The sequence below is a fragment of the Hemiscyllium ocellatum genome, chromosome 11 (genome assembly GCF_020745735.1).
Source record: "Hemiscyllium ocellatum isolate sHemOce1 chromosome 11, sHemOce1.pat.X.cur, whole genome shotgun sequence".
NCBI lineage: Eukaryota > Metazoa > Chordata > Chondrichthyes > Orectolobiformes > Hemiscylliidae > Hemiscyllium > Hemiscyllium ocellatum.
In genome coordinates this window covers 33,291,426-33,310,815 of record NC_083411.1, presented here as the reverse complement: position 1 = coordinate 33,310,815, position 19,390 = coordinate 33,291,426, and the positions used below count along the sequence as shown (strand labels likewise).

Here is a 19,390-nt window from a genome sequence, read left to right as displayed (position 1 = left end):
AGTGGGATCAGAAGGATCAAGGGCAGATTGGCGGCTCAGTGGTTAGCACGGCTGCCTCACAGTGCCAGGGACCTGGGTTCGATTTTCGCCTCGGGTGACTGTGCAAACTCCACACAGACATTCTTCCCCTGTCTATGTGGGTTTCCTCCAAGTGCTCCAGTTTCCTCTCATATAGCCAAAATGTGCAGGTTAGGTTAACTGGCCATGCTAAATTGTTCTTGGCATTCAGGGTTGTGTAGGTTAAGTGCATTAGTCAGGGATAAATATAGGGGGATGGGTCTGGCTGGGTTACCCTTCAGAGGGTCAGTGTGGACCCTTTGGGCCGAAGAGCTTGTTTCCACACAGTAGGGATTCTAAGGATGCTATGAAACCTGAAAGGGTTCAGAAAAGATTTACAAAGTTTCCCTTTGGAGGGCTTGAATCTTAGGGAGAGGCTGAATAGGCTGGGACTTTATTCATTTGGAGCATAGGAGATTAAAGGGTGACTTTATAGAGGTTTATAAAATCATGAGAGGCATAGATAAGGTGATTAGCAAGAGTCTTTTCCCTCGCGGAGGGAAATTCAGAATAAGAGGTCATATTTTTAAAGTGAGAGGAGAAGGATTTGAAAAGGATCTGATGGACAACATTTTCACACAGAGCGTTGTTCGTATGTGGAGTGAACTGCCAGAGGAAGTGGTAGATGCAGATATAGTTACAAAATGTAAAAGACATTTGGACAGGCACATGACCAGAAAAGATTTAGAGAGATATGGACCAAAGTCAGACAAGTGGGACTGTATGGTTCGGGAAACATGGTTGGCATGGACGAGTAGAACTGAAGGGTTTGTTTCCATGTTGTATGACTTTATATCTCTTTAACTCAGTAAGTGGCTAAGCAGCTTCATGGGGCTGAGTTGTGCTCCTAATTGGTATGTTCACCTGTTAATTTTGTGTTCATTACTATTTTTTTTGGGCACACGCAGGATGATGTAGAGAGGAGAATTAAGTCTCCTCAGCTGAGTGGATAAAACTGTATAACCGGAATGTCATTAAACTACAACCATCAGAAAAGAAACTGCTTCTGACACACCAATAATTACCTTTGAGCAGTTCACTGCACTTACCTGATATAAAGTAGTCATTTACCAGTCCACATCTGGTGCCTCTTGATTCTGCTGCTGCTGTGCTAAAGAGTTTCAAATATTCATTTGAATCTTTCTTGCCAAAATTGCGATGTCCTCATCTGCACCTGAATTGGTTCTCAGGATTGGGGCACACCACTACTTTTTCCAAGGAATTACAATCCTAAGTAACTTGAGCAATGAGCACTCACATTAAAGGAATGTGCAGAAGAAAGTAATTTTGCAAGGTTCATTCATTTTGTCTGAAGCTTTCCTTAAATCATTTATATAAATGATTTGGATGCGAGCATAAAAGGTTTGGTCAGTAAGTTTGCAGATGACACCAAAATTGGAGGTAGTGGACAGTGAAGAAGGTTACCTCAGATTACAACAGGATCTGGACCAGATGGGCCAATGCACGGAGAAGTGGCAGATGGAACTTAATTCAGATAAATGCGAGGTGCTGCATTTTGGGAAAGCAAATCTTAGCAGGCCTTATACACTTAATGGTAAGGTCCTAAGGAGTATTGCTGAACAAAGATACCTTGGAGGCAGGTTCACAGCTCCTTGAAAGTGGAGTCGCAGATAGATAGGATAGTGAAGAAGGTTTTTTGGTATGCTTTCCTTTATTGGTTAGAGTATTGAGTACAGGAGTTGGGAGGTCATGGTGCGGCTGTACAGGACATTGGTTAGGCCACTGTTGGAAAATTGCATGCAATCCTGGTCTCCTTCCTATCGGAAAGATGTTGTAACACCTGAAAGGGTTCAGAAAAGATCGACATGGATGTTGCCAGGGCTGGAGGATTTGAGCTATGGGGAGAGGCTGAACAGACTGAGGCTGATTTCCCTGGAGTGTCGGAGGCTAGGGGGTGGCTTTATAGAGATTAACACAATTATGAGGGGCATGGATAAGATAAATAGACAAAGTCTTTTTCCTGGGGTCAGGGAGTCCAAAACTAGAGGGCATAGGTTTAGGGTGAGAAGGGAATGATCTGAAAGGGACTTAAGGGACAACTTTTTCACACAGAGAGTGGTACGTGTATGGAATGAGTTGCCAGAAGAAGTGGTGGAGGCTGGTATATTGCAACATTTAAAAGGTATTTGGATGGGTATATGATTAGGAAGGGTTTGGAGGGATATGGGCCAAGTGCTGGCAGGTGGGAGTAGATTGGGTTGGGATATCTGGTAGGCACAGACGAGTTGGACCAAAGGGTCTGTTTCCATGCTGTACACCTCTATGACTATGACTAAATGGCCATTTGTTCTATCTGTGGTCAGCAATGACCCTGAGGCTGTCCTGCACTATTCCCGTAAACTTTGCACACCGCAGTAGAGACAAAAATTTTGGTTGAAGTTATGGCCAAGTTTGAGAAGCACCAAGGAAGTTTCTGTTGTTGTCCTCTTCCACAAATATATGCCAATTTTAGATTTGGTAACATGAAATTTAAAGTTACATGTACACAGATTGATAAAGGGCCACCGATACTCTATAATATAAATACCATTGCACTATCATCAATATCCTTTGGAGTTGATCAGAGTGAAAGCAGTTTTGTTTGGTTGATCAGTTCATATCAATAGAAGTTGACTAAATGGATGTGGTTTTAAGTCATCATTAAAGTTATAATGAATCCATTATTCATGAGAATTCTGAAAGTTTGCAGTTTTGAGTCAAGTATATCTGACAATGTGGAATTTTATATAAGTTCTTGTGGACCAATGAAAATGAACCAGACATTCAAAGTTTTTCATTCCTGCATTTTGTTAACTATCTATCAATTGAAAAAAGAGATCCTTAATTATTTTTACATGTTTAATGTAAAGATTTTTTTTGAGATTGTTGAAGTTCATTCAGTGTGCCAAGTTAGCTGAAATTCTAGTCAATTCACAGTCATTATGTAATTAAAATAATTACCTTTTTAAGAGAGGGAGCAGAGGCCTTTTGCCTGCTTCCTTCCACATTAGAACATAAAAACAGTGAAATGTTAAGTAGTCTGCCAACATCTGTGAAAGGAAACGATCAGGCAAATGTCATGGCTATACCCCTTCATCAGAACTGAAAGCTTCAAGATGCGTCAGGTTTAAAAAATCACGAAAGATGCTTATGATTTGAAAAGCAAGTGACAAGCAAATAATGTAAATGACGGTTGCTAAGGCAATTTAAAAAAATGAACATGGGTTTTGGAAATAACAAGTAAGCTAATAGATATAGAAGGCCACATTTATTTAAAAAAAACAATTGGAAGGTGCAGAAAGTGCAAATAGAAAGCCAACCATTCTCAAAATAGAGTCCAGAAACATGGATGTACAGTCAACATCACAATGAAGCAGTGTGGGGAAAATGCCACTCTAGTGAAGCAGACCAGAAAGAGTGTCCTGTAGTCAGTCCGTTTTGAGGGATAAAAAACAACAATAAAATCAGAGTAAGTTCATTGTCTGTTAAGAAACTACCTTCAGACACTATTCATAAATTGCTACCGTTATAAACATATTATTTAGTACCAGAAAAAAGTGAAAGTCAGGTGCAATACAATAATTTAATATAACTAAACCAAAACAATGTAAGAGAAGGAGAGTCAGTTACCTAAGGGAGATAAGTTTGGTATGGCAGGGAGCTGTACATCCACCTATACATAAATAGGAAATGTAAAATGCTTTCCAATCAAGATGGTGGTTGAGTAGAACCCTTCAGCCAGAGCTCCTCCCCTCCTTCTATCTCCTTTTTTTCCCAATTTTTAAAGAAAACCTTTAATCCTCCTTTTGGTCTTTCAGCAACTCTCATCCTGGTCTCCTGGCCATTTGAGTCAGACCGCAGCTTGGTCTCTCAGTGGCTCATTACAGATCCCAGCCTGTTCTCTCGGCAGCTTGCGGTGAGTCCCAGCCTGGTCTCTCAGCGGCTCGTGGTGAGTCCCAGCCTGGTCTCTCAGCAACTCATGGTGAGTCCCAACCTGGTCTCTCAGCAGTTCGTGGTGAGTCCCAGCCTGGTCTCTCAGCGGCTCGTGGTGAGTCCCAGCCTGGTCTCTCAGCAGTTCGTGGTGAGTCCCAGTCTGGTCTCTCAGCGGCTCGTGGTGAATCCCAGCCTGGTGTCTCGGTGGCTCTCAAACTGGTCTCTGGTCAGCTGGTCTCTGAGCGGCTCATGGGGGTATCTCAGCTCAGCATGTGAGTGGATCCTGCCTGGGCATGTTCCTGAGGGCACTGGTGGAGATTGGAGAGATGACAGTTTGAGCAGCAGCGGTACCTGCGGCGGCAGCATTGGAAACAGACAGCAGAGTGAGATAAGCAGAGGACTTATCAAAGACTGTTCAACATTTAACTTATTCCTTTATTTTCTTAGCTTAAACCACAAAAGACTTTCATGTAAACTATTACCGACTTCTTTATTTTTCTGCTATTCAATGAAGTAATAGTTAAGTGTTTAACTCTCGTTTCTCTTAGTACCTTGTGCTTGAGCTTTTATTGTATTTAGGTATCTTGGTACTTAAGATGGCACCATCTGTAGTGACACTGTACACTTTTCACTGTACTCCTGTGGTTTTGCTTGAGTACAGATGACCATAAAATCTAAAATCTAAATCTTTTGGTAGTCTGGATGCCCATATCTGCGGGAAGTGTCACTGGTTTGATCATCTTGAGCACCTCGTTTTGAAGCTTAGCTGTCAGATAAAGGCACGGCAGTGCATTTGCAAAGCTGAGAGTTACATCAGTAGCACATTTTTGGATGTGTTCCTCTCACAGCTTCAGGAACAGCAGTCAAAGAGGGCAGATGGAAGCGATGCACAGAAGAAGAACCACGTCAGTCTAGAAGACAGTGCAAATATATTCAAGTTAAAGCATGGGTTTGAAGCAAGGCTGGAAGGCATTGATTTTAGTGCAAGTTGTCTTGAAAATGAGGCAGTTGAGTTGAGGCGTTGATTAATGCACGAGGATGTGATATGATTGCTATCGTGGAGACATTATTAAGGGAGGGACAAGAATGGTAGCTCAATATTATGGGGTATGAACTCATTAGTCAAGTTGGGAGGGGGATGTAAAATAAGGTGTAGTGTCAAAATATTGATCAGAGGGTCAATTACTGATGTACATTGCAGCAAGGATGGATGGGATCTGGGAAGGTTCCCAAATGAGACCATGTGGGTAAACTTCAATAGAAGGAGGCAATCACTTTGCTGGAGGTATGTAATAAACCTCCAAACAGTCAGGGAGTGATTAAAAAAAGATTTGAAGTCAGACCCCAGGGATGTCAACATATCAATATCCTTTTATTGTCATGTGTCTACAAATAATAGGGTAATAACAGTGGCAGATTTCAACTTGCTATTTTAACTGGGATAGACAAAGTATGAAAGTAGAAGTGGAATTCTTCAAAGGGGTAGCATTCTCGTGATAGTCACTGCAATTCAGAAATATTTAAAATAGTTATGGATAAGTATAAAGAAAAAGACCTGAAATTAAGATTCTGAAATTGGAGAAGGCTGACTTTTTTTAATATGATAAGACAGGATCTGGGTGATGTGGAGTGGAAGCAGCTCCTTCCAAGGAAATCCGCATTAGAGCAATGGGAGGCATTCAAAAGGTATTAGTCAGTGTGCAGAGTCAAGTGGAAGAGTGGTATCAGCAAGTACAGGTAGGCTTGGATGTCAAAGGATGTACAGGATTGGATAAAAAAAAAGAAGCTTATAATGGATAATGAAGGCTGAAAACATCATATGCCTGGAAGACTGAAAATGCAGGAGGTTGATTAAAAAAAAATGGAGAGCAAAGAGGGGATGTGGTAACATGTTGGTGAGTGATATTAATGAAAATCCAAAAGCATTTTTAAAGCATATTATGGGCAAGAAAATATTTGGGGAAAGAGTAGAGCCCATTGAAGCTGCAGTGGCAATCTGTGTGTGGAGCCACAAGACATAGCTGAAAATTCAAGTGAGTACTTTGCATCTGTATTCAGTCAAGAACGAGAACATAGATCTATAAATCAGGGAGGGGACTGTGACATACTTGAACAAATTAACATGAGGAGGGAGGGGGTATTGACAGTTTTAGCAGGTGAATAAATCCCCATTTCTCGAATGCGATATAGCCAAGGCTGCTGTGGGAGGCAAGGGAGGAGCTAGCGGAGGTTTGGACACTAATATTCAAATTCCATCTGGCCATAGGGGGGGATGCAAGAGGTCAGCTAATGAGGTACCAAAGGGTTTTGGAATAAACTAGGAAATTCAGGGCCAGTGTGCCTAATACTTAGGTAAAGAAACTACTGCAAAAATACCCCTCCGAGGGATAGGATGAATCTCCACTTGGAGAGGCAAGTGTTATGTAAAAATAGTAAACATGGTTTTATAAGAGGGAGAATATTTTTAACAATTTGAATTTTTCGAGGATGTGACTAAGTGTGTAGATGAGAGCAATGCAGTTGATGTCATGTACGTGGACTTCAGTGATGCTTTTGACAAGATTTCATATGGGTGAATGCTCAAGAAGGTAAAAGTGCATGGGATTCAGGATTATTTGTCCAATTAGAAACAAAATTGGAAGTGGCAGGAAACAGAGGTTTCAACATGCGTTGTTGCAATTGATAGCCTATATTCAGTGGTGTACCATTGATTCCAATGCTGGATCCCTTGCTGTTTGTTATTCATTATTTATGTAGACATGAATGTAGGAGGTATGATCAGCAAGTTTACAGATGACATGGCACAGTAAACAGAAAGGAGGAAAGCCTTCAACTACAAGGCAATATTGATTGATAATTAGATAAGCTAAACAATGGCAAATGGAGTTGAATCCTGAAAAGTGTGAAGTGATATGTTTTCAGTGGACTAACAAGGTAAGGGAGTGCACCTGAGAAAGTACAGAGGATCAGAGGTACTTTGGTGTGCAAGTTAAGTAAGGTGGTTAAAATGTCATATGGGCTTTTTGCCTTTATTTGTCAAGGCATTTAAGATAAAAGCAAAGAGATTATGATGGGACTGTATATAATATTACTCTAGCTCATTGCTCTGGAAAAGATTTAATTGCATCAGAGAAGGATCATGAGAGATTAATCAGTGTATTGCCTCAGCTGACTGATTCAGTTATGAAAAAAGACTTGATAAGGCGGTGTTCTTGTTAGTGCAGAAAAGGATGAGGGGGATTTGAGACATACAAAGTTTCCCATTGCAAAAAACAGGGTAGATAGGGTGAAACATTTCCCTTTTGTAAAAAGGTTAAGAACCAGAGAACGTAGTTTTAAGGTAAGGTACAGAGGGAACTTGAGGAAACATTTTCTTACCCAGAAGTTTGTAAGTATCAAGAATCCACTCCTGAAAAGACCTGTGGATGTAGGAACCCTTAAGACATTCAAGAACTATTTGAATGAGTGTTTGAAATGCCATAGCATACAAGGTTATGGGCCAAGTACTGGAACGTGAGGTTAGAAAAGATGGCTGATGTGGATACCATGGGCTATAAAATGCAATAGACGAGACTGGTGGAAGTATAGATATCTTGTACTAGAAAGGATCATTGGAGTCTCTGGACAATTTTCTAAGAAGTGCATCATTGTCTTTAGTTCTGTCAGCTTGTCAATATCTCTATACTTTTATTTTTCAATAGATTGAACTTGACTTTGTGGCATTCATCAATCTTCTTCAGCCTACAATAATATCAGTGCAGTGAAAGAATTCTCAGGCTACCTAACAGTCTGACACAATATAAATTAAATTAACCTTTTCATGTCTGAGATCAAAACATACCACCTGATAGCATAATTGGTCTATGAGAGTACGAGGTTACAAACTTGAACAATGTTTAAGATGGGGAAACCACCATTCTAAGTCCTACTCCACTATTGAAGCCCTACACATTCATTAAGCCAGAATTCAGAGCTGGTGCTGAATGTTCCATTCATGGAACTGTACAGAGTATAATTCAAATCTTTACCTTCTGATCGGAGATGAGGATTGTACAACTACACAGTGTTTGCTCCATTTACATGATGAATAGGTTTCATTTTCTTTGTGTAATGTAATGTTTAGTCCAGAGGCATGTGCATTTTAACTGCATTTTTCATGTGTTTATACTTTACTGATTTTTGATTAGTTTGCTCAGATCAGTTCTTATATAATGTAGTAATATTCTGTGTGCCCTATTTTCAAGTAGCAGTTATTTGAAATGAGACATCAACTGGTGTAATATAGACTAGAAAGTAATTTATCCAAATGTGCTAATTAGTGTGCATTTGCAGGAAAAATGAAATCCATCATTAGTTGTGCTCAGCCAAAATGTGTATCCTTAAGATATTTTGCATTGGAAGATCAGATTTTAAGCAGTTTTTTATATTACATATTTTATCTTATTTTTAAAGATGTGATCATTTTCACTTAAGTGCGGAGTTTCACTTGGGTCTTAATATAATCCATTTGACTGAGATCTGTGAGGAAATACAAAACTTAAAAAAGTTCAGAGCAGTAACCACCTTCACAGCCACCAAGAGAGGATGGCCACCCATTTCTGTACCCCATGGTCCCAGTCTAGCATCCAGCATAGTTTGATCATGTTGTCCCAGGGCACACACTGCTTGTTCTGACACTGTGCCTCACTTATACCCAAGAAATGAAGTCAGAGCAAAAACCTCTGGTCCTGCTGGCAACCCCACACATCCTTTTCCTAGGAGCTACTCAGTTCTGCTCTCCTGTCTTTTCCCCCTAGAACTACAAAGTTAAATATTTTGAAGGACATTGCTCATAGAGGTCAGCAAGCATGGAGATGATATCTCAGTGTGGAACAGAATCCAAGCAATCATGGGATTTTTTATGTGTCAAGGAACAGAGAAAAGGAAACTGAGTAGCTGGGGAGCAATTTCCAAGGCTGTGGACACTGGTAGGGTAGTTGGAGGTCAAAGGAGATTTCGATGGAGAGGCAAATGTGGGATTGAACAGAGATGGCTTTGTCAGTGATTGTAGCCTCACAGAGGGTTTTTCTTTGAACAAGGAATTAGTGATGATGCTATCTGAAACAGGATGGCATCTTCTAACTCACTTTATAATATAGAGAAGTATCAGCAACCTGTGAAGTGCAGCTAATGAGATTTTTTCAGGACATCTAAGAAGTCAATAAGGTTAAACTTCAGTTCATCAGCTCCCTAAGCTTGTGTGTAAAAATAGAAAGAGAAACTGTCACTGTTATAAAGTACAATCATTCTGACTAACTACATCTAGTATGGCGCTGCTTACTGGAAATTAAGAATTTTGTTAAAATCTTTTTTGCCTTTGTCTGCCGCTCCACAATCCACTGAGTTTGCGAATGTTCATCAGTTGTGGTTTCTGTTCATCAGAAAAATATTGGCAATTACAAAATTCAATTTGCATGACTTTGCTATTTTATTGGTTGATAGCAGAAAGGCATGATCCGTTAATATCACAGTTTGATGAATATTTTAACATTTCTGATAAAAAGGGGATTTGGGATACCATTGCACTCTGCATCAAACTTATCATTTCTGTGCCAGGGAAAGCTCAGCATTCTGACTCAACCTGTCTTCCATTTTATTGCAACTGTGCTCACTAGCTCAGCAACTCCACTAGTGCTGAGAATTGCAACAACAGCATTACAAGTAAGACCAGCTAACTTGGAATAGGCATACAGCCAGACTGATAACTTGGTGATTTCCAAAGTTCAGTTGCATAATCATTGACCCAGACATTCTAATGAAAAGCTGGTCATCGCAGCAACATAAAATTGAGTTGCATATTGACACCATTGGAAATCTTGATATAACCAACATTGATAGTGTTGTCCAGAACATTGCAAATTCTGATGGGTAATTTCTCTTTATTTGGACCCCTCCAAAAAGCCCCTTAAAATTGAAACATTTGAAAAGCTTCTTACTCACTTAAGACTCAAAGGTACCCATGGTAGGATTATAACATTAAAATCCTACTCTAACATCTGGCTGACTCTTAAAGTGAGCTTCCAATTTTGCACTGATTTCTTGCCCCCAACTACACCCCAAATGGTTCACCTTCCACCCTGGATCCAAGCTCCCAGACCCCAACAATCAACATGTGCCTGACACTCCTAACATTCCCTCATCCTGTCCCACCGAATACACTCACCACTTCATACCTGATCCCATCACATCTAACCAGGTCACGCAGTCCACCCCCTCCAGTATGAGACCCAAACTAAACCCCGGACCTAAGCAGCCATCTGCTCTGAACTCCCAAACATCTCTAAGCACTCACATGCTTCACTTGGCACCCTATCTCCTCATCCACCTCCCCCGCCCTCTTATTTACCTACTGTGCAAGGGTTAAAGATGTAAGGTGTCAACAAGTCTGCTGTGCATTTAAAACTTCAGAATATCTCACTCAGAGCTATAAAAGGCTGTATGCTTTTAGCTGCCAATCAATTTCTCAGGGTTGGAAATTTCTGAGCACGTATCAGTTAATATAGTGGATGAATCCATTCAACCTTTTAGCAACTTTGGTTCAACCTACAATTTGAAAACATCAGCTGAGTTCTTCATTTTTTTTTCCCTTCATGATCATTAGTAATTTAGCATTAAGACTCTTTGGTTTAAGTCTCATAAAAATAATTTAGTGGATATTGACTGAGACAATAATATCTCCAGCAGTGAGAGGCCACCGGAAGCTACTTGTGATTTAGTGCTTGTAGTAGAGCCAACCAAGGGCAGATATATTTAGATTTCAGTATAAAATCCAAATCAAAACCAATTCAGTTCTGTTGTCCTTTTGCAAATTAAATTTTGGAATTAGATTGCCCTGTCTGGCTCCTCTAGCATGATTTGCTCATTACACCAGCTTGAGAAGGTTACACATAGAGGCATCTTCAAACTGTGCTAGATGCAGTTCAACATCTCCTATCCTGATGTTACATGGCCCTATGCGATTGGAAACCCATTTTCCAAATGTGGCCTTTGCAGGACCATTGGATGAATTCAGTTGACACTCTATCCATAAATGGTTGAACCCTGAAAGCAGTTTTAATTCTGAACAGCTAATTTGCATCTAAAGCAAGTTGGAATAAACTCTTCTCTTAAAAACCTTTGGAATTAATCTGAAGTGCCTAATGAGTTTCCGGATTCAGCAGAGAATATTGCTGCATCCTCACAGGTAGAGAAGAAGATTTGGTGCAATATACGAACAAGGATCAGGGTGTGATGCTCTTGGATTTGCAGCACAGCCAGGAAATGGAACAAAGATACTAGAAAGGGTATGCTGTCTGCCAACTTAGAGATGGAGTCCTTGACAGTGACAGGAAGCTGTGTAGCAGGTCAGTCAATGTATCCATAACCATGTTATTCCTATCTGTCAGGGTTCTCTAACGACCACCCCATTAAGTTCTTTATCTGAGTTGCCTGTGTAGAAATCATATGCAGCCTTGCTGCCGGCAAATTTGCACATGACCATCCTTTACCTCTCACTTGAGTAATCCACTCATGCTCTGTGACTCATCATATGTTGATTCTTTTGTATATGATAAAGGTTCTGAAAGGGATTAGTTTTAGGTGAGTGCATTAAGTTGCCTTCAAGCTACTGACATCAGACAGCCTGACATGAAGAATCATGAATCTACCTCAAGATCTTAGTGAATCAGACATGGCATCCCTGGCTCCTGGTATTCTTGGTAACTGCGTCTAACTAGCTAATATAAAATGTACATACTGCTGTGGTACAATATATTACAGCTTGTTGTGAAAACTTACACATAATTTAAATGAACAGGAGACTGAACAGTTAATTTACTTTTGTCTCCATGGAAGAAGATATCGAAAATCTCCCAGAAATATGAGGCAACCAAGGAACTTGTGAAACTATAGAGGTGAAAGAAATTAGTATTAGGAAAGAGGTAATCCTTGAAAAATTACTGTATTAACTGTTAATAAGTCTTCTCAACCAGATGATCTTAATCCTAAAGTGTTGATGGAAGTGGAATGGAGACAGTGAATGCATTGGTTATTTTCGTTTGTAATTCTGTAGATTCAGGAAAGGTCTCTGCTGACTTGAAGGTAGCAAATACATTTAAAAGGGAGGGACAGTGAAGAAATATAGATCTATTAGCCCACACCAACCAACCCCACTGCCCTGTGACTGAACACTTCAACTCCCCCTCCCACTCTGCCAAGGACATGCAGGTCCTGGGCTTCCTCCATCACCAAACCCTTACCACCCGATGCGTGGAGAAAGAATGCCTCATATTCCGCCTTGGGACCCTGCAACCACATGGGATCAATATGGATTTCACCTGTTTCCTCATTTCCCCTTCCCCCAACATTATCCCAGTCCCAAGCCTCCAACTCGACACTGCCCCCCTGACATGTCCATCATCTTTCCCATCTATCCGCTCCAATCTATCACCTTCTCCCCCACTTTCATTTACCTATCTCATTCTCAGCTATCTGCCTCCCAACCCCCCCCCCTCCCATTTATCTCTCACCTCACCCCACCGACAAGCCTCATTCCTGATGAAGGACTTATGCCCGAAATGTTGATTCTCCTACTCCTTGGATGGTGCCTGAACAATAAATCATGTTTGGCAAATTTTGAATTGATAGAAGGAATGTCACTTGTACCATAGGCAAAGGAGAACTAGAAGATCTGATGTATTTGGATATTCAGAAGGTTTTTGATAAGTTCCCACATAAAACATTTGTAATTAAAATTGGGAGTATTGGTTTCAAGATGAAGGGTGTTAAACTATTCTGAATTGAGAATTGCTTAATAAACAGAAAGAGAGAAGGAATAAACAGTTAATTCTCTGGGAAGTTTGCTGTTACGAGTGGACTACTACAGAGGTCACTGCTAGGTCCACAACTGTCTGTCTAAATGAGTTGGATGTAGGCCCAATTGTATTATTTCCACATTTGATTATGACATCAAACTGGGAGGCAACATAAACTGGAAGAGGGGAGAAGAATATTTCAATTAGACTTGCCAAACCAAGTGTAAACAATGAGGTCTGCAGATGCTGGAGATCACAGCTGAAAATGTGTTGCTGGTCAAAGCACAGCAGGCCAGGCAGCATCTCAGGAATAGGGAATTCGACGTTTCGAGCATAAGCCTGATGAAGGGCTTATGCTCTAAACGTCGAATTCCCTATTCCTGAGATGCTGCCTGGCCTGCTGTGCTTTGACCAGCAACACATTTTCAGTTGCCAAACCAAGTGAAAGAGCTCAATCATGGCATATGAAATATAATTGACATGTGTGAAGTTATGGACTTTCATAGAAATAAAACTGAAGGCAGAATACTTCAGAAATGCTGAGAGGTTGGAAAGTATAGGGAACAGCATGTTCTTTAGCATGAGTCACGAAATGTTAGCATGCCATGAAGCAAGCAGTTAGAGTGATGAACAAGATGCTGGTATTCATTTCAAGGAGATTTGAGTACAGACATAAAAATAACTTGCTACAGTTGTATACAGCATTGATTAGACCTTATCTGGAGTATTGTGAAAATTTTGATTTCATCCAAAAAATGATATACTTCCCACAGAAGGAGATCAACAGATAGTCATCAGATTAATACCTGACATAGCAGGATTGTTTTAGGAGGAGCGATTGAGGAAACTGGATTTGTATTCCTTCGAGTTTTGAAAAATGGGAGATAATCTCATTGAAACTTTAAAAACTCTTACAGGCCATGAGCGAGAATGGTGGGGCAGACTCAATGGGCTCGATGGCCTGATCCTGTTCTTATGTTCTTATATTGAACTGGGACGTTGACTATTCTAGTAGGAAAGGTGCATTTGCACAGAACAAAAGCTGTTTATTACAGTTTGAGTCTACAACTCTTTCAGAGTGCACATGACCCAGCTTGTGAGTGTAAAATATATTGGCTTTGTACCAATGGCCTTTGGTCTCTTTCTGTGAAACCTCTGTCCTCAGAGTTGGAGAGTTGAAAACCCACTTGAAGACCATTGTCACAAATGGAAAATTCTTAATGAAGAGCACTGAATCTGCCCCATTAATACAGAAAAGGAGAATTCAACTTGACATAACTGATCCAGGAGAAAGTGAAGTCTGCAGATGCTGGAGATCAGAGCTGAAAATGTGTTGCTGGAAAAGCGCAGCAGGTCAGGCAGCATTCAAGGAACTGGAAATTCAATGTTTCGGGCATAAGCCCTTCTTCAGGAGTGAGGAAAGTGTGTCCAGCAGGTTAAGATAAAAGGTAGGGAGGAGGGACTTGGGGGAGGGGCGATGGAGATGTGATAGGTGGAAGGAGGTCAAGGTGAGGGTGATAGGCCGGAGTGGGGTGGGGGCGGAGAGGTCAGGAAGAAGATTGCAGGTTGTGAAGGCGGTGCTGAGTTCGAGGGATTCAACTGAGACAAGGTGGGGGTAGGGGAAATGAGGAAACTGGAGAAATCTGAGTTCATCCCTTGTGGTTGGAGGGTTCCCAGGCGGAAGATTAGGGAAGGTTCCTCCAACCGTCGTGTTGTTATGGTCTGGCGATGGAGGAGTCCAAGGACCTGCATGTCCTTGGTGGAGTGGGAGGGGGAGTTAAAGTGTTGAGCCACAGGGTGGTTGGGTTGGTTGGTCCGGGTGTCCCAGAGGTGTTCTCTGAAATGTTCCGCAAGTAGGCGGCCCGTCTCCCCAATATAGAGGAGGCCACATCGGGTGCAGCGGATGCAATAGATGATGTATGTGGAGGTGCAAGTGAATTTGTGGTGGATATGGAAGGATCCCTTGGGGCCTTGGAGAGAAGTAAGGGAGGAGGTGTGGGCGCAAGTTTTGCATTTCTTGCGGTTGCAGGGGAAGGTGCCGGGAGTGGAGGTTGGGTTGGTGGGGGGGTGTGGACCTGACGAGGGAATCATGGAGTCCCTCCAGTCACGGAGGGAGTAGTCTTTTCGTAACACTGATACTCCAAAGAGTAACCCACCCAGACTTATTCCCTACCCTATTACTCGAAATTTATCCTTGACCACTGTGCCTAGCCTCATCTCTGAACACTATGATCAATTTAGCACGGCCAATTCACCTAACTTGCACATCTTTGGACCATGAGAGGAAACCGGAGCACCCAGAAGAAACCCACGCAGACACAGAAGAACGTACAAACTCCACACAAGACAGTCACCCAAGGCTGGAATCGAACCCAGGTCTCTGGCACTATGGTGCAACAGTGCTAACCATTGAACCACTGTGCTTGCTCTGAAAAAGAGTCATACCAAACTTAAACCATTTCCTCTATTAATTCTGTATCTCTGTATCTCTCTTTTTCCTCAGATGTTACCAGACCTGCTGAGTTTCTCTAGCATTCTTTGTGTTAGTTTTATGCAGCTAAATATATACAGTAGTACCTCTGTGCCCATGGGGAAACGTACCAAGACCAACTGTGGAAGCTCAAAACCGCAGATAGGTGCAAACCCATTCATTTACCTTCCCGGCAGCCTCATTGTTCCTGGTTCTGGAGTGCTCCCTTTTATATGTTCAGGCCATGGTAAACTGCGGGTAATTGAAACTGCTGTAATTGGATTCACGGATATGGGGGGTTGCCCCTACATACACAGACAATTGGCAATATCGCCTTCCTTTTAAATTTTAACTTTGTTGTGACCCCAAGGAATGGTCCCAGGAAAGGAATCAGTCCATTCCTCCTGACCAGGGGTGCAGACCATTATCCTGAATCTTCCCTGTGACTCCATTGTTGTTGTATCATGTGAGCATCAGTGTGAAAGGAGAGTTCAGTGTATGTTTTCAAATGATAATTCCTATCTTCCTGTGATATAGCAATTATAATAATGACAAATCAATGTAATAATAAAAAGAAATGTGCATGATTGTGGGTCTTTCTCTTTATGAGTGAGTTAGAAGCCTCAGTCTTGTGGGTATTTTTTGTCATAAACCTCTAATTTGTTATTGTTGAAAATTGAGTAACTTATAAAGTGAAATCGACTTACAGCATCTCCATGTGAGATGAAGCAAGTTGAATTTGAGTTCAGAGACAGGCACATTGAAATGTTAGACAAAGACTTAGCAGGATAATATTGATTGAGGTCCGTAAATCTGTCACATAGGTTCATTATTTTGTGTGCATATGTCATGCATTATCAGCTGCTCTTTCAAAGTAGCTGATGATTTGTGACTTTATTGATTGACCTGTGACAGTTTGACTTGTTGCTCCACTTCCTGGAGCTGTGCATATATCTAGCAGGATAATTTAATTTTTGTTACTGAATGCAGATACCCACATCAGAATAGCATTAAATACAACTGTTTCACCGTAGTGAAGTTTAAGGTAAAACCATCAATAATGTTGGATTAAACAGAAGATGAATGACAGAACTTGTGAGTGAAATTAATTTTAAAGCTGAAAGGTTTCATGTTTAGTTTGTAGTAATTCTCTTTTCTCAGATGCTGCCAGACTTGTTGAATATTTGGTATCTATTGTATTTAGTGTTTATTTTAATTTCTGTTGAATCTGTTGGTCCCAGCCTATAGAAAGTACAGCAGAAAGGGAGGCCAATTTTCGATATCTGAACTAAATCTTCAGTTGGCTCCTCTATTTCCATCCGATTTCTTTATCTTCTGTGTAATTCCTTCATTTTTAAGTATTTGATTCAATTCTGTTCTAAATGATATACTTACTATTTTGGCAGTTAGTTGGAGAAGTATATAATTACTCTCTGCATGTGGAACAAAGTATTCAAAAACCCACCTTCATTTTTGGATTGTATTTCTGAGTCAGTGCTACCTAGTTACCAACTAATGGAAACAATCTTTCATTATTAACTACACAATTGGAACACAAAAATTACTCACTGAAGAAAGCATTATTACACAACTTACAAGAATGTTGCCAGGGTTGGAGGGTTTGAGCTATAGGGAGAAGCTTAATAAACTGGACTATTTTCCCTGGAGCATCAGAGCCTGAGGGGTGACCTTACAGAGGTTTATAAAATCATGAGGGGCATAGATAGGTTAAATAGGTGCGGTCTTTTCCCTGTGGTGTGGGATAGCAGAGCGAGAGCGCATAGGATTAGGGTAAGAGGGGCAAGATTTAAAAGGGACCCAAGGGGCAACATTTTCACACAGGGGATGGTGTGTATATGGAATGAGCTACCGGATTAAGTGAGGGAGGCTGGCACATTTACAGCATTTAAAAGGAATCTGGATACGTATATGAATAGGAAGGGTTTAGAGGGAAATGGGCCAATTGCTGGCAAATGGGATTGGATTAGTTTAGGATATGTGGTCGGCATGGATGTGTTGGACCAAAAGATCTTTTTCCATACTGTACATCCCTAGGATGCTAATTTAGCTTAGTGCTTTCATATTGTTGAAGATTGTCGAGATGATAGGAAGAACAAGAACTCAGTCAATCTCCCTATTCCATTGCTTTAAATATGTCTATATTTCCCTGGACAGTGGGCGATCTAACTCATGATATCCCTTGGACTTGCAAATTGTGCAATCTCCCTCGAGATTTGCTCAACAAAGGAAGTAACTTTGAAGTTAGTCACTTTCAAGAAACCATGCTTTGAGAATGGCAACCAAAGAGTAGGCAGCATGTTAAGTGTATTGCTAAAAGTTATGTATAAGTGCAAAATCAAAAAAAGAAAAGCATAAATGACAAACAAAAATAAGCAAGGAATAAATGGTAACCATTTTTAGCTAAATGGAATGGAAATTGTACAAGCCTGCGTGATCTTTATTCTGATGAAGAATGATTGGCAGCTTGCTGTACATATGCATGCAAATTGTGGTCATTGTGACATGACATATTGCATGTTCATTTGTTTGTTATTGTCAAGAAAAGTATATCGAGGTTGCAAGGAGGTTGAAGCTTTTTTTTCTCTGCTTCATTGCACATCCCATGCAAACTGATTTGAATCTATTCTTTGCATTTGTTTAAGCAAACTATGCAGATTACTGACAGCTGGACAGCATGTGACAATCCCAAAATATACTTTAAATGTCCTCAGTATTTTGTGAAACATTGCAGGAGGAGATAACACAGTCGTTGGTGGCTGAATAAAGTGATGGGAAAAAATTATTGCTGTTCGTTCAAACTGGGATGAAATGTTCTTCTTGTGTTATACTACTAATCTGTCTCCTGTAGAGCTGACATGTTAAGGTCTTCGTGAGCCTAAGATTTATGGAGCAGAAGCTGTTATATTGAGGTAGATTCTAAAAGTGAATTTAGGTTATCTAATTTTGGTACTAATGAAAATAATTGTCCAATGAGTTGTAATTTTGACAGATTACAGACCAAACAATCTTCAATGATAGCTTTCTGAATAAAGAAATAGGTTTATTTTTAATTTTAGAACTGGAAGTAATAAATTGCCCATCCATATTTCTACAGTAACTGTCTGACAAATTGGCATGTGTACAAAGATTTTTATTATTACACATCAGGTCAGCATTTCCTCAATTGAGGCCAATTTCACTCGCTTGCTACCACTTTTGTTTGTCAGCTCAGAACTTGGAAGTTGGAGCCTAAATCACAATTTTAGCACATAAACTAGTCCAACATAGTGAGATTAATTTTGGATTGTTCCCACAAAGAGCTGGCACTGACACAGTGAGCTCAGCATTCTCTGATTGTGCTTTTTACTTCCCTGATTCATTGGTACAGCAGTTATGAAGCACCTCATTGTCAGACAAGCAATCCTTTTAGATAAGATAGTGAACAGGGTTCAGATGGGTCGTTGTTACAAAACAGCCTTAATAAGAACTAGTACAGTTCTCGCAGTGCTCTGGAAGAATGAAGTGGTCCAGGTCAAATCTATCTTGCAATTTGCTGTGAGTGAACAATAATCGAAATGGTGCTTTGAATCTGATAACTGGTCTAACAATTGGTTTTCAATCTGTGATAGCTTTCACATTCAGTGACATTGCAACTCTGACTTAATATTTGTGTGTATTCATGATCTAGTTTCTGAGTTTCAGCCATCCTGCTTGGTGTAATCAGGCATATGTTCAATTAAAATTACTTGAATATTGTTCCCTTCCCATCATGGCTTGATGCAGCTGTCCACCATTTGAGCATTTCTTTTAGCAATATGAAAATGTGCAAATTGGTTATTTTCATGTCATTTAGGTGCCAATAGTATTTTGATGGCCTACTGAATGGAGAGCCATTTTGGGTGCCCAACAACCAAACTTGGCAAGATAAAGAAGACATCCTCATAAAACAAGAAAAAAACACTTTGCCAAGTGGGATCGAGTATGGTGCATAGGTGTTTGGCTGCACAAAAAAATCTGCACCTCAACTGCCCTACAATCTCATCAGTAAGAGATCCTTCCCAATCTGAGATGGACGTCAGTGAGGCGTTCGACAGTGGTA

At 40.6% G+C, this 19,390-nt stretch overlaps 1 protein-coding gene across 3 annotated transcripts in view; it reads left to right on the top strand.

The window, feature by feature from the left end:
- Positions 1-19,390, top strand: part of tenm1 (teneurin transmembrane protein 1) — an 833,960-nt gene that overhangs the window by 31,864 nt on the left and 782,706 nt on the right. The window lies entirely within an intron of this gene.